The sequence below is a fragment of the Lissotriton vulgaris genome, chromosome 10, assembly GCF_964263255.1.
Source record: "Lissotriton vulgaris chromosome 10, aLisVul1.2, whole genome shotgun sequence".
Lineage (NCBI taxonomy): Eukaryota > Metazoa > Chordata > Amphibia > Caudata > Salamandridae > Lissotriton > Lissotriton vulgaris.
Genome location: NC_141698.1, coordinates 257,003,546 through 257,019,933, shown reverse-complemented (window position 1 = coordinate 257,019,933; position 16,388 = coordinate 257,003,546). Strand labels below are relative to the sequence as shown.

At 43.4% G+C, this 16,388-nt stretch overlaps 1 protein-coding gene across 1 annotated transcript in view; it reads right to left on the bottom strand.

Moving 5' to 3' along the window:
* Positions 1 to 12,792, bottom strand: part of LOC147685065 (GTPase IMAP family member 8-like) — a 278,533-nt gene extending 265,741 nt beyond the window's left edge. The window contains exon 1 of the mRNA XM_086940946.1: positions 12,676 to 12,792. The gene's annotated coding sequence lies outside the window, so the exon portion shown is untranslated. The remainder of the gene's footprint in view (positions 1 to 12,675) is intronic.
* Positions 12,793 to 16,388: the final 3,596 nt, after the last annotated feature.

Below are 16,388 nucleotides of genomic sequence, written 5' to 3'. Positions count from 1 at the left end.
TATATATATATATATATATATATATATATATATATATATATATCCACACCAATCTCTCTCCCAAGCCTTGGAAAAGAGTGTGACCATGCTCCGGGGGACTGGAAAAGCTGCTTTATTTGATTAAAAATTGCGCAAGCATTGAAAGGAAATTGCTGAAACGCTTGGCAGACGCGTTTCGTCCTTAAAATGGACTCTTCAGTGCCTGTTTCAGTTTGTCTTCCTTTGAGGGGCTCTTTGCTGTAAAGTTTTATCTTGCTGTGACCACTCCCAAGTCACGTGGTTACGCCCCTTCTATGCCTCACAGGTGTGTGAATCTCCTTGCGCTGTGCCTGCTCCTCTGTTGCATGCTGGATACTGTAGTTCGCCGCAGGGACCCATGTAGTGCAGGGACCCACCAAACACCAAGTGATGCCTCCAACGAGTCGTCGGTATATATATATATATATATATATATATATATATATATATATATATATATATATATATATATATATATATATTACCTACTGGACTGGATGTCGCCAGTAGGTAGTTATAGTTAGGATTTTTTTCAATGCAAAATCTCAAAATTCTATTTGGAATAACTTTGGCGCCGGTTGAGGAATTCAGCCTGAAAATTTCCTCAAAATGGCCTTGTCGAGCTCCGGTCCTTCCCTGAAAGTTTGGGGGGGATGCGTCAAGCGGGGGCCGAGATAAAAAAGGGGTCCCAAAACGCGTTTTCCCCATGTAAATTTCCATAGGGCGGTCGAACTCACTTTTAACCCGAACGGCTGAATGGATTTCCACGAAACTTGGCAAAATTGTAGGGACTGTTAGCCCGATGTGCCTTTGCTATGTCTCAAGATATGTGCTCCAGTGGATTTTGAGTAATTTAGGTTAAAAAAATCTATATATATCTATGGCAGTGCCCTGGTACCCGCTCCGGGGAGCGCTCCGGGCGCGCCACGCGACTTGCGCACAGAAAGCTGATTGGCTCTCGGGTGTCTGTAAACATTCGAAACAGTCCGGAGCGGCCGCCATCTTGTGTCTCGGTAAAATCGAGACATAAGAGGTGGAAAAATCAAAGGGGGAAATGACCATAAGGGGGCAGGGATAGACCCCCCTGACCCCCTAGGTTTGATGGGGGAGCGCCCGGTACGCGCACCGGGGAGCGTCCCATGGGGAAAAATTAATAATTGAGTTTTTTAAAAATGTAGCCTTTTTTTATAAATTGGAGGTAGTTCTAAAAAGAACTGTTTTTTTTCTTCTTTTTGTTGTTTTATATTTTTGTTATTGTTTTTTTGAACATTTTGTACTTTTTGGGGGTTTTCTGAACAGTTTTATATTTTTTGTGTATTTTTCATGGGGAGAAATGAAAAAACAGGGAATTGAAAATGGCTCAACTGGAGCAACAAAAAAAGAAAAGAAATAATTAGGGTTGATTGGGACATTTATGGTTGTCCCCAGCAAGGACGATGAGCTTTACGCTTTGTTCTCCGTAGGAGATGGTCTTCCCACAATATTTACAGATAATTCGGAAATATGCAAATCGTGGCTGAATGCACGGCATCGTCTCACTTTCCTCTGGTGCAGACGGAGTGGGTTGCTTCCTTTTTGAGGTTGTGCTTGTGGATTGGGGAGGGTTACTGGCCAGTTTCCTCATCTCTGCAGCAGAATAATTTATTGGATGCTTGCGCTGCATGTGGTGTATCATCGTGTTGTTTCCAAATGAATATTTCTTGTTCGGGTTTCCCCTGGAAAGTTCCACGCCACAGATTTTGCAAGTCACCTTGGCTGCATTTACTTTTTTCTTCCCCTGTGGGATGGAACAAAAACTCCCATATAATGTGTGGTCTTGGCTGGTATGGGGTATTTTGTTCATCAAGCCATCTTCTCCCTTCTTCCTCCTCCTCCTCATCTTCCTCCTCTTGTAGACCACCAATGAAATCTTGTGGTGGTCCTCTTGGTGGTTGTGGTGGTGGTGGTGGTGCAGATGCACCAGCTGCTGCTGCTACTGAAGCCATTATAAAGATCAAAAAGGTACAGAGAGGTACAAACAGGTCTTCCTAAGTCAAAGGACAAAGTCAGAATAAGGAAAAAAGGTGGGGTCTTTCATCCTTTTGAAAAAAAAAATTATTGAACCAATGAAAAGTGTTATTTTCAGGTCACATGACCAGGGGCTGCATCATTATGAAACCAAAACTGTTATGAACCAATAAAAAGTGTAATTTTCAGGTCACATGACCCGACGCGCTTATGCTACGCGCCCCGGGGCGCGCCCAGGGGCGCGTCGCGTAAACGCGTCGGACGTCTACGTTGCGCGTTCGTATTCGCTTGAGTGCTTCCGGGTGCGTTTACGCCGTGCGTATCACGCGGTCGTGGCTACGCGATACGTCACGATTATGTTTTCGCTCGCGATATTGGCGCTTACGGGACGCTTCCCAGTGCGCGCCCCGGGGCGCTTCATAAAACTACGCTTTCCAGGGCGCTCACCGGGGCACGCACCGGGAGCGCTCCAAGGCAAATTTAAAAAAAAAAAAAATATATATATATACAAAAAAAAAATTGGCAAAATTGTAGGGACTGGCAGCCCGATGTGCCTTTGCTATGTCTCAAGATATATGCTCAAGTGGTTTTTACGAAAATTAACTTTGAAAAATATATATATTCTGCTACATTGGGCTATATATATGTTTGAGCCCAAATGTAGCCCAAATGTAGCCCAATGTAGCCCAATGTAGCCTAAAGATGGCCACCAGAGACAAAAAAAAACCAAATGGAGCCCAAATATCAGCCAGATGTAGCCCAAATATAGCCCAATGACAGAATGTCACAGAGTGTTCTAAAGAACAACTAGAGCGCTAACAGTCTTACTTATAAACTGAGACTTATAGTTAGGGATTAACATTTAAAAAACCTTTGAAATTCACTGAAAAAAAACATAGGTTTCACACCAGTTATAGTTAGGAATTAGCATTTAAAAAACCTATGAAATTTACTGAAAAAAACATAGGTTTCACACCAGTTATAGTTAGGAAATAGCATTTAAAAAACCTATTAAATTCACTGAAAAAAACATAGGTTTCACACCAGTTATAGTTAGCTGGAAATTTTACTGACATAAAACCATTAAAATTCCACGTTATAGTTAGTTGGACTCACTATAACTTGCGCGTGTAATGCACTGCTGATGACGTCACATATTACATCACTCATGACATGGTCAGTGACATCACTCATGACATCACTGATGACACCATCCTTGTGACAGAGTGACAGACCTCCTTTCACTGTAACCCTTGAAACACATATTCAAAAATAGAAACTAAAATTTACAAAAAAAGGAGATACCCATACCAGTTACAACAACAAATTCAGTAATTCCACCATTTATATACACATCCACTAATTCACCAACAGTTCTATATAGTCACTCATACATATACTCACTCATCATATGTAGTGATACACCTATACATCCTGTAACACATCGACAGTCTTCCAAAAGTTGCTCACACACATACTCACACATGCAAATAAACTATTGATCATTCATTTATTTGATTATATACAGCTATACACACACTACCACCTTACTTCTAAGGAAACTTACACATACTTACTCTCTTAAACAATCACTTATAGAAACACATACTTATTTAAACAGGAACTCTTACAATCTCTCACTCTCACATATACTCACTTATATACATCAATACTCACATATACTAGATTAAAACATATGTAGTTACTGATAAAGACACTAGTGAGACAGTCATTCACTCACTAACACACACATATAAACACTCATCCATCCATACAGTCCTGCACATATGCCGTCTTCCAAACACATACAAACAGTGAGTCAGTCATTGATGCATCTATGTGCTAAGTAATACCCCCACCAAACCATACAGACACTCATACTGATACTTAAAAAAACATCTAATAACCCATATACACACACATGTAGCTACTCATTAACCCATGCAGCCACTTATACACAAAGTGAAACACTGATACAAACATTTAAATATTTAAACAATATTCGCTAATATATGTATTCACTAAAATACACTTAATAAGCCAGTTAACCAATCAAATTTTTTTTAAACATCCATTAAGACACTTATTTTAACATTTATTCTTCCATCGACCTTTACATATAGATATATAAAACATATTTATTTTTCAGAAAGGCACACATTCACTGAATGGTGTCATGAGTGATGTCATGAGTGATGTCACTGACCATGTCATGAGTGATGTAATATGTGACGTCATCAGCAGTGCATTACACGCGCAAGTTATAGTGAGTCCAACTAACTATAACGTGGAATTTCAATGGTTTTATGTCATTAAAATTTCCAGCTAACTATAACTGGTGTGAAACCTATGGTTTTTTCAGTGAATATATATATATATATATATATCTATATATAAAATATATAGATATATATATAGCCTCAAATTCCTTCGTTTTTTAAGAAGAAACATATATTTATATATCCGCTCAAGCTCCACCTCCATGTGAAGCACTCTCGGGCTGGTGCAAGTGTGCAGCTGAGGTATCCGCAAATTATTGTTGCTCTGTTCCTTCAGTTAAGGAGAAGAAAACTCTGCACTCACGGGGTTGTTTGGAAACTTTATTTCGTAGCCAGCAATAAACGCATTTCGGCCATCTGCCTTCTTCGGTGGTAGTTGACATACCGGAAGAGGCCATGTTTAAAATGCATTTCATCTGTGCATCAACAAAAAAAGGGACTAATATCCTTAAATGAAACTGGGCGCCATCTTATAGTGTCAGATATAGCTACAATTCAGATGGAGACACTCCGTATTGCAAAAAACGTTGATGTTATCCGCAAGTGCCACAGTATACTGCATTATTTATGTAGATAATTCAGTTAATCAAATGATATGCTTTTGAAATACCGATATTTACAATATTTACAAACATCATTTTGAGCCGTATAACGGCCTCAATAAATTATATGCAGAAACATGGGCACCATATTGTAGTGTCACAATTCAAAATAGAGGCGCTCACTCAATGATTGACATTATTCGCATCCTAAGTCACCATTATGGCATACATAATTGTAAGCAGTTCAATATGTAGGTAATCACTATTTACAAACATTTCATCATGCCGTGTATCGACCTTACTTAATGAAGTATCCACCATGGTGTCACTAATAACCTTGCCGTGGATCGGCACACATTCTTTCTTATGAACCTCTTATCGATGCACTATTTTATACTGTACCATTTCATAGTCACAAAATCAAAATAAGAAACACGTCTGGTTCAGAAGGCTTTCACTGTACGCATTATATCCATAAAAATTCATTAAATATTCATACTCATGAAACACCTTCAAGTTCATACAGTTCATTATTTGCTCACTATGTCTACTTTATGATCCCATGATGTATTTTCAGTTCATGATCCTATATGTGAGGCCAATTCCTCCCCACTATTTAATCCTCTTGGGAATTTGGTGAGCAAATCTATAATATAGTGTGACTCAAGTCTCCGCAATTTACGTAACCTGTCTCCTCGCCAAACATTCAACGGAACAAAATTTAGGCCATAATACTGCAACTGCTTTTTGTCACTAGCGTGTTTCCGTAGAAATTCAGCAGTTATAATTAGAGTTATCTCAAGTAACTATAACTCATGCCCTAAGGTAACTATAACTATTGCCCGCCATGTACACTTGCCTTATTAATTATTTTATGTCTAATGTTGGAGAAACATTATTAATGATGTCATAGAAAATGTTATGCGTATTGTATTATGTGGGTAAATTAGCAGTGTATAGCGAGGGCTCGAGTTGTAGTTACCTTAGTGCATGAGTTATAGCTACTTCACATTACTCTTATTATAACTGCCAAATTTCTGTGGTTGTGTGTGTAAATGTGACCCTAACTATAATGTCCCTGTAACCTTCAGTTTTGTCACTGAATTTCTATGTTTTTTATTGATATTTCCTAACTATTAGATTCCTGTAATCTTTGTTTTTTTCAGTGGATTTCTATGATTTTTTATGGCAAAAACTAATTATAACATCCTGTAACCTGTGTTTTCCAGTGAATTGATACGGCTTTTGTAAAGTAATAAAAATACCATATGTTAATCCAACTGCCCTGAGGCCAACCACAGGCATGCAACCAACCCCACGCTATGCGCAGCCTTTGACCATGGGCAGCAGGAGGTTGTCAGCAGAGTTTGGCCAGTGGCTAGGTCCTACGGCAAAACCCCCGCTTGCAGTGTATCCCACACCACACATCTTATTAGCTGAGTGTGGGGGGTTGCCTGTAGAGCCTGGCCGCAGGTCAGGCAATGCAGTCAACCCCTTTTGTGCATGGCATGGGGAGTGCATGGTGTGGGTTTGGTTGCATGCAGGGGGCAGGACCTGAGGCCAACACCATGTTGTACAGAGCTGAACCCTTCTCATGCAGCCAACCCTGGGGGGGCTACACAGCCCCCTCCCTGTGATGATTGTGGTGGCAGGGACCCCATTCCCTGGGGCCTGCCACATTTTTAAGGTGAGGGGGTACACAGCCTTCCGCCTTGGGCCATAATTTGCATAGAGAACCCCATCCCCGGGGGCCATTGCTTAATTTATGTGGGGGAGGCACAAAGCCTCCCTCCCCAGGCCAATTTTGGCTCCAGAAAACCAATCTCCCTGGCAATATTTTAAATGGGGAGGGCACATGCAGCAGCCATCCCTGGGTGATTTCTTACTCCAGGGACCCCTTTTCCCGAGCACCACCCATATCAAGAGAAGGAAGGGGGCACACAGTCCCCCTCCCCCAGCCGATTTTGGCCCTAGGAACCCCAATTCCCAAGGCCTGGCCATATTATTAGGTGGGAGGGGACACATAGCCCCCTCCCAGGGTCAATATTGGCTCTGTAGACCCCATACCAGGGGACTTGCAAATAAAATTATGGCGGGTGGTGCATGACGCACCTCCCCAAGCCGATATCAGCCCAGAGGACCCCATCCACTGGAGCCCATTCCAATAAAGGGTGTATGCTCTTGAGCCCACCTAGGGCACCCACTTTGCATGGTTTGGCTGTGGGGGAGCCGCAATGCCACCACAGACCCTGCCGGCTCCCTGCCTTCAGGGGGGAGCCAACATTGCTACGGCATGCAGGGTGCATAAACATGTTTTATTCAGTTGGTATTTGAGAGCTGAGGTTAGTTAGCAAATATAATTTTTGAAAAATTCTAAAATTCTTTAAAAAAGCAAAAGGTTACAGGGACATTATAGTTAGGAAATACCATTAAAAACTGTAGCAATTCACTGAAAAAATAAAGGTTAAAGGGACGTTATAGTTTAGAATCACATTTTACATATTCAAAACCATAGAAATTCAGTAGTTACAGTTAGAGTTATATCAAGTAACTATAACTTGCACCCTTGCAATGCACTGCTGATTACCCCACATATTACAATGTTCATAACATCTTCTATAACATCAATGATAATGTAACCCCAACATTTGCTGTAAAATTATTAATAAGAAAACTGCATGGTGGTGGTGGATTTTTCAGTGAAATCTATCTATCTATCTATCTATCTATCTATCTATCTATCTATCTATCTATCTATATATATATATATATATAATTACTGAAAAAACATAGCTTCTAGTAACAAAAGCCACTGAAATTCAGCAGTTATAGCTATGTCAAGCATCAATGTCTCATACACTAAAGTACCTAGCTCATCAATCACTATCTCAATGATGTCATAAAAGATGTCATGAGTCTTATGTGGGATAATTAGCAGTGCAACGCAAGGGCATGAGTTATTGTTACCGTAGGGCACGAATATTAGCTACTTGAGATAGCAATAACTGGTGAATTACAGTGGTTTTGTACGTTTAAAACATTGCAAACAAATGCTAATCCTAACTATGACGCTACTTTAACTTTGTGTTTTCAGTGAATATCTAGGTTTTTTAAATGCAATGTAGTATTTTATTTCCATAAGTAAAGCCAACATCCTGGTCAACACCCCCCTTACCCAACTCCAAGCCACACAGGCCCTTTGGCTGTGCACAGCATTAGCCTTCGGCCAACATTGTCTGGGGCATTTTTTTTAACGAAGGGGGTGTGGGACCTACTTTCTGAGGATCTTTTGGCCCCTGAGAGCTTACCCCCAGGAGCCAAACAATGTTTCTAAAGTGTAGAGGGCACATGGGCTACTTCCTGAGCCAAAAGCGGCTGCAGGGAGCCCATCCCCCAGGCCTTTATGGGGAGGGGCATACAAGGGGAGTCAGCATTGCTCCCATCCTGCAGGAGCAGCTATTTCTGCATGCTTCCTTTGGGCAGGAAAATCAGTATTTCTCTGCCAGCAGGAGCACGGGCAGGGAAACAGAAGTCTGCTCCCACCTGGCAAGAGCATTTGTATGGCTCCTGCCGAGTGAAAATAGATATGACTTCCCTGACCATGCTCTTACAGGCAGATCTGATTCTGATCACGAGAAACAGCCGTTACATCCTTGCGGTCTTCAAACGCGATTTTTAAACACAATACCTGTCAATAGCCGCGTTTTTAAGTACGCCAACAACTTCCAAATTACCGAAGCTGCCATACACGTTATATCACGGTTTGCACCCGCTACTCTTGACAACGGTATCTGACAATAGTCTTGTTTTTAACACCGTCTACAACCTACAAATTATCCTAGCTGCTACACACTCCATATCAGCGTTTGAATGTGTTAAAAACTCTATCAAGCCATCAAATATCTTTGTTTCAACCTTAAATAGACGAAATACTTTATGGTGCTTATCCCTGCCACGTAACGTCAAACAACTGCAGCCATTGAGCCTTTACTTCTCCGTAATTGATGACCGGCAACCCTTGCGGACACTATTCTCCAGCAAAAAGAATCACAGCATAGCCGCCATCAGAAAAAGAAGCCTCTCGCAGAGATCAGAGTTGGACTTATTCCACAAAATGTTCTCCCGTTTTTCCTATTACCCTTATGAAGGCAACATATGCTACAAGATGGTAGCGTCCTGAGGAAGACACTTTCAACGTGTCGAAACGCGTAGACGAAATCCATCTTCCCTTCACATTATTGGGAATTCTTTTACTTATAAAGAATGATACAAACTCAGGGAATATTGACTGTATAGACTTTTTAATGTATTTTTATTTGTTTCTATGTGATGATTATCCTCATAACACTTTTAATCAGATTTATTAAATACAATCTTTGAATGCTATTTCAATGCCTTTTCATGTTCATTACATAATCTTTTCACTTAAACCTTGAACCTTGCCAGTACTTGTATTTTGCCTGGGTTGTTACTTTACTTCAACTTACAGGCAGGAAGACAAGTCTGCTCTCACCTCGCAGGAGATTTAAAAAAATGCTTCTGCCTGGTGGGAGCAGACATATTTTCCTGCCCACACAAAAGTGGGCACGGAAAGTACTGTGTCCTTGGGGGGTATGCTCCATGGGACACAGTCTGTGAGCTGGCCCCAGGAGATGGGGTACCCAGTGCATTTACTGCAGCCAAAGGCCCGATCAATTTAAAGTTGAGTTTGCCTCCAGGAGATGGTGGATGATAAGGTTTGGGGAAGAGGGCCACACAACCCCCTCACTTTTTTTTTATCACAAATGACCCTAAAGGGATGGGTTCCCATGGTCTATGGATGTTCAGGGAGGGTAACAACATGGATCCCTTCTTCTTTTTAGGTCAAGCCTAGCAGTGTGCATGAGGTGCTCTGCGAGGCATGCTGCATTCACTTCTACGGGCTTTGGCCATGCCCTCGCTGCTGATTGGTGTATGTCCTTCGGGAATGCGTTATTCTCTGTGGCTTCTTATGGGTGTATGCCCCACCTTCTCCTGTCTTACTCCTCCCCTGGAGTGTAGTATTTTTGCACTCTTTGTCTGAACAGCTGCTCTTCACATCTGCGAACACTCGCTCCCTCTTCTTGACCTGCAGCTGACTCCTACACCAGGCTTAAGTCACAGCTCACAGCTTGACTGGAAGCTATTGAAGTTCTTTACATGAGCACTGTGATCACTGTTTGCAATTCCTGTCTGCTGTTTTTCTTATGCCTGCGTCAGTGTTTGCTTACCTGCTTGCTTATCATTGCATGTATTTCTCCTCCCTGCGTTTGTTTGTCACTCAAAGGAATTAGGGGAAAGGCCATCGAAAACTCACAAACAGGACAGTACAGTAAGCAGCAGGATTTTCTCCCTGGCAACAGGGTACATACAAGAGACAAGAGTGTGCAATTGCTTTATTTCTTTCTTGTACCTTTGCCAGAGGATGTTTCTCTGCTGCATGCACATGTGGTCTACCAAAGACTACATGTGCTTTTAACAAAGTAAAATATATTTATTTGTCATGAGTTAGTGCATTTCTTAATTATATTCGAATAAAAAATTAATGTTACATTAATTTTCTAATTCTGAGAAAATAATTACAAAGTTTTCAAATAAAATAAACGTTTTATTTTTAGATACTTTTTAACATTAAATTACTTTTATTTATATGTTTCACTAGTTGAAATATGTTAATTTAATTTATTGTAGGAAACTATCTCCATTATTTCCTATGGGAGGATTTTGCAGTACCAGTGGTTAGCAAAGTGTTGTGCGGGTCTTACTCAGGCTCTGAGCTGGGGTACATTTAATACTGTTTTGGGCCCTTTTTTCCTGTAGTACCTTTAAAAGTGCAGTTTGTGAAGTGTGAGGATGTCCTCTTAGAACTAGTATGAGGAGGATAAATTTACACTTGTGTATTTGTGAAATGCTTTCTGGAATAAATATGCGGTACTACTGTAGTACTACTTACGTACTACAAAATTTAGTTTATGAATCAGGCCCTCTGTCTTGTTCTTCAGTCTTAAGATGGTGCTCTCATTCAACTATAGTGCAAGTGGATTCGGGGCCAGCTCTAGGGCGGTGCGACTGGTGCCACTGCACCGGGTGCTGATTTCACATGGGGCGCCTGTTTGCTTAAAAGCACTTGCTGCTGCTTCCTGGCCTCCAGCAATTTTCAGTCAACAATTACAATGTGAAGAAAACTCTGGTGATTAATGTTCTCTCTGGTGAGATCAGAGTTTTGTCTAGCAGAAGGTTTGACTTGTGGGTGTTTTTATTCGTGGTAAGGTATCGCAGAGGGTTAATATGTCTGCAGCAAAGAACATGTAGCATGCAGATCACAAAGTGAATATAATGTAAACAGGTCAGTGGGTTACTGCTTTTGTCAGAGACTTACTTTTGCTAGTTGCAGTTTACAGTGAGCTATTAACTGTCATCAAAGAACTGCGTCCAGACTTCAGGGTCTATATTAGAATTAGATCATATGGGTTCTTTCCCGAGACTTTAATTATTCTAATGTTGCAAAAAGCGTTCATTTGGGTACAAATCAGTTCTTGTTGTTAAAGAAAGCCCCAATCCATTGTGTTACATTTTAAATTCAGAGTTTGTGCTTCTCCAGTACTCTTCAACAATACTGCCTACCTGTATGGATGACATGTGAATCGACCCCTTGTTGTCTTTATGTAACATTTACTATACACCGATTTACACACCTATGATTGATTGTCTCTGTGTAATGTGTGTGATATGTAAAGTGCTCTGAGAGAGAGGTTATGGAGAATGTTAAAGGGTGGTAGGGAGGGAATCCGTGGCAGAGGTGGTCATTTGGGGGCACCAAAAAACATTGTCGCACAGGGCGCAACCAGTGTTAAAGCCAGCTCTGAGTGGATGGATAATTAATGTAACTATAGATACTGTCATTTATGAACCAGCCCTGTTTTTGCCAGTGCTTATTATAATATTTATCCTTTTGTACTTCTGCCACTCCCTTTATATTTAACTCTTTAAAGAGTAGCAAAAAACATGATGCCGAAAATGCTTAAATAAACCTAAGCAGCAGCGACAGTTGTAAGACCTAACAAGCAGTGTTGGACCTGAGAATATGGCGCCAGGGGGACGCACAATGTTGATAATTATTTCGATACAAAGTCCAACAGCCAAGGCAGAGATATGCAGATAACTAGTAGGATATTCACCGAGGTGCTTTTATTAACCATTTGCTCACTTCTGCTTTGTGAAAACTATGGTAATTGCCTGCAAATGAGGAATGTCTTAAATAGAAAATTAAATAGAAAACACACATTTTTATACTAGCAAATTAACCGTGTGACAATAAAAAATAACGCTTGAGTGACGTAGTAAGGCTGTCGCAGGACTTAACGCAAACAAGTGAAATGCACCCTCCTTTCAGCTGAGAAGAAAACACTACCATTATGGGGTTAAATGGGACCCTGCGACTTCCTGTGTCGAAAGCTTTTCTCCCTATTTATATCCTACAATACTAACTAGGTGAATCTCATACCCATTACCAGATGACGTATGTGTTTCGGCTGTCGCTGTCAAAGAACCCAGAAAAACAATTGTCAGCCACGACTTTCTCCCTGGAGCCAAAGTTCCCTGCCTGATCCGTCATCCACGCACAGTCTTACCTATCCGGTTACATAACATACGTGTCTCGTGCCTCTGCCTTAGGGCCGAGCTGCGGTTGCCAACGTACAACCAAACAATACCCACTGAAAAACGATGCCCAGCAGACACCAAGCCCCTGTTGCTGAGGCCTTCTGAAAGGTACAATCCTCGCTGAGTTACTGGAGATAGATAACCCGTACCTGCTACAGTCAGCGCTGCTGTACTGTCCCTCCGCACTTTGAAATCAGGGCTTGAGCCTGCAGTTTTCCTCCCGCACCTGTGATGTTGCTGGTTCCACCTTGTACACCTGTGTGGCTGTCCGTGGTTATTGAACACGGAAACGACTCTCAAGAAAGGAGAGGAGTCGCCACCTCCTTCTCAGTCCCAGCTCATTGTTTGGAGGAATGCAGAACTGAGCATTCGAAAAGGCTTTCCTGCCATACGATTATAAGAACATAAGTGCAAAGTTTTGAACAGCCACTAAAATACATTTATCTGCTCTTTTCATGACGGAAGGGCCTGAATTCAACAAGAGAATCTACAGTATTTACAAACAGTGTAGTTGATTTTGGTTACATTGTGTTTTCATCGAGTATTTCTGGTATTAATATTCTAATCGAGCAGTGAAATTGCTCTCCCACACTCGCAGCTCCACCATTAAGTGAGGTGCCTCTGCCCCTGCATTCTTGAGTGTTGGTGATCGAGTCCCTCCTCCACCCGCAGGTTTCCCTGCGCCTCATCCCTGGTGGTACAGTGGACCTCTGTCTCCTTTCTTTCTTTCTGCTCCTTCACTCGTTTTTCTCCCCTTTCTATCTTTCCCCTTTCTGCACCTCTGCTCTTTTGCGCCTTATTTCTGCCCATTTTCCCTTTCTCTCCCTCTGCTCCTTCACTTATTTTCACTTGTTTTTCTCCCCTTTCTATCTTTCACCTTTCTGCACCTCTGCTCTTTTGTGCGTTATTTCAGCCCATTTTCCCTTTCTCTCCCTCTGCTCCTTCACTCGTTTTCACTCGTTTTTCTACCCTTTCTATCTTTCACCTTTCTGCTCTTTTCTGCATCTCTGCTCTTTTGTGCCTTATTTCTGCTTATTTTCTCTTTTTTCTTTATCCCTTCTTTCCTCCCTTTACCTTTCCCCGCCGCTGCTGCCCCCGCGGCCCCTCCCCCCCCAGCTCGACCGGCCCAATCCAGCTCCCCTCCCCGCTCCCGCCTCCCAGCTGTCCAGCCCTCCCCGACCCCTACTTAATGGCGGCCACTGCGGGGACAGGCGAGCAAGACCACTGACTCATTGTCAGTGAAATTGCTCTCCCACCCTCGCAGCTCCACCATTAAGTTAGGTGCCCCTGCACTCTTGAGTGTTGGTGATCGAGGCCCTCCTCCACCCGCAGGTTTCCCTGCGCCTCATCCCTGGTGGTCCAGTGGACCTCTGTCTCCTTTCTTTCTTTCTGCTCCTTCACTCGTTTTTCTCCCCTTTCTATCTTTCACCTTTCTGCACCTCTGCTCTTTTGCGCCTTATTTCTGCCCATTTTCCCTTTCTCTCCCTCTGCTCCTTCACTCGTTTTCACTTGTTTTTCTCCCCTTTCTATCTTTCACCTTTCTGCACCTCTGCTCTTTTGTGTGTTATTTCAGCCCATTTTCCCTTTCTCTCCCTCTGCTCCTTCACTCGTTTTCACTCGTTTTTCTACCCTTTCTATCTTTCACCTTTCTGCTCTTTTCTGCATCTCTGCTCTTTTGTGCCTTATTTCTGCTTATTTTCTCTTTTTTCTTTATCCCTTCTTTCCTCCCTTTACCTTTCCCCGCCGCTGCTGCCCCCGCGGCCCCTCCCCCCCCAGCTCGACCGGCCCAATCCAGCTCCCCTCCCCGCTCCCGCCTCCCAGCTGTCCAGCCCTCCCCGACCCCTACTTAATGGCGGCCACTGCGGGGACAGGCGAGCAAGACCACTGACTCATTGTCAGTGAAATTGCTCTTCCACCCTCGCAGCTCCACCATTAAGTGAGGTGCACCTGTCCCTGCACTCTTGAGTGTTGGTGATCGAGGCCCTCCTCCACCCGCAGGTTTCCCTGCGCCTCATCCCTGGTGGTCCAGTGGACCTCTGTCTCCTTTCTTTCTTTCTGCTCCTTCACTCGTTTTTCTCCCCTTTCTGGAATGGAATGGAATGAAAATTTGTAAAGCGCGATGGCTACCCAAAGGCGTCCCAGCGCTGTAGACAAACTGGAGGGTTGAACTGTAGGGCGGGGGTGGGGGGAGCAGAGGGTGGGTTAAGTGTGAGATTTATTAAAAAGCCAAGTTTTTAGGAGTTTTCGAAATGTGAGCAGGTTGGATTCTGACCTGATTGTGAGTGGTAGAGTGTTCCAGATCCTGGCCAAGTTGTAGGAAAGCGAGCGGCCTCCGCATCTGGCTCTTTTTATACGTGGTACGGAGGTTAGGTAGGAGGTCGCGGATCTGAGGGCTCGAGGAGGATGGTATGCTTCAACCAAATGTTGATTTATGGCGGGGCCTGTTCCCCAGTAGGAGCGGTGCGCGACGCACATGCTCTTGAATTCTATTCTAGCTTTCATGGGTAGCCAGTGAAGGTCCTTCAATCTGGCTTTTACTGAGGATCGGCGAGGGAGGTTCAAGAGGATTCTTGCTGCGCAGTTTTGGACAACTTGCAGTTTGGACATTGTGGACTGTGGGGCGCCTAGGTATAGGGCGTTACCGCAGTCGAGGCGTGACAGGATTAGTCCTTGGACCATGATTCGTCTGGAGTGAAACAGGAGAAGGGGGAGAATCTTGCGGAGCAATCTCATCAGCCCAAAGCAGATGGCGGCTAGTTTGGTGGCTTGGTAGTTGAAGGTGAGATTGCGGTCGAGCCAGATCCCAAGGCTCTTAATTTGATCCTTAGGTTGGGGGGGGCTACCTAAACAGAGGGGCCAGATGGTATCGATGGATTTGGAGATGTTGTTTCCAAGGAGCATTACCTCTGTCTTGTCCCCGTTAAGTTTTAGATGGGAGACCGACATCCAGGACGCAACAGCTTCCAGGCAGTTGTGTAGGCTGTGGTTTGAGTTGAGAGGGGGGTCCAGTGCTACCACCAGCTGAGTGTCGTCCGCGTAGGTGACAATTTTCACCCCAAAAGGGCGGACGACATCAGCTAGGGGACGGAGGTAAACATTAAAAAGGGTGGAACTCAGGGAGGAGCCCTGAGGCACTCCACAGTTAAGAGGTTTACTAGAGGAGGTAAACTCCTTTTCGAATACCTGGAAGGATCTGTCTGTGAGGAATGATTCCAGCCAGGTGAGCGCCATTCCTGACACTCCAATCCTACTGAGGCGATGGATTAGGATGCTGTGATTTACAGTGTCGAAGGCGGCACTCAGGTCAAGTAGGACGATGGCCGTGGAGCCGCCACCGTCCAGGATCCTTCTTGCCTCCTCCGTCACTGCAATCAGGGCAGTCTCAGTTCCGTGGCGGGGCCTGAAACCTGTCTGGGTGGGGTCCAGTATGTTGTTGGATTCTAGAAAGTCTGTCAGAATAGAATTGACATGTTTTTCCAGAATTTTGCTGAGCCAGGGTAGAAGGGAGATGGGTCGGTAGTTGGAAGGGTTTGATTGGTCAAGAGTAGGTTTCTTTAATAGTGCTTTGACCATGGCTCTCTTCCATAGGGGGGGAACGATGCCAGTATTGAGGGAGGAATTGAGCAGAGCTTGGATGGTGGGTGAAATCTGGCTGGTTATTTGGGTGAGAACCCTAGGAGGGGCTGGGTCAGTTGGGGATCCAGATTTTACCATTCTCATATACTTTTCCAGATTGATTTTGTCAAGAGCTGGGAAGTTGTTGAGAACACTGGGTGGGGCTACCATAGGGTCAATGTTGGTAGGGTCTCTGGGCGGGGAGGTGGGATGGGGGAAGGAGGAATTGATCAATTCTATTTTTTGA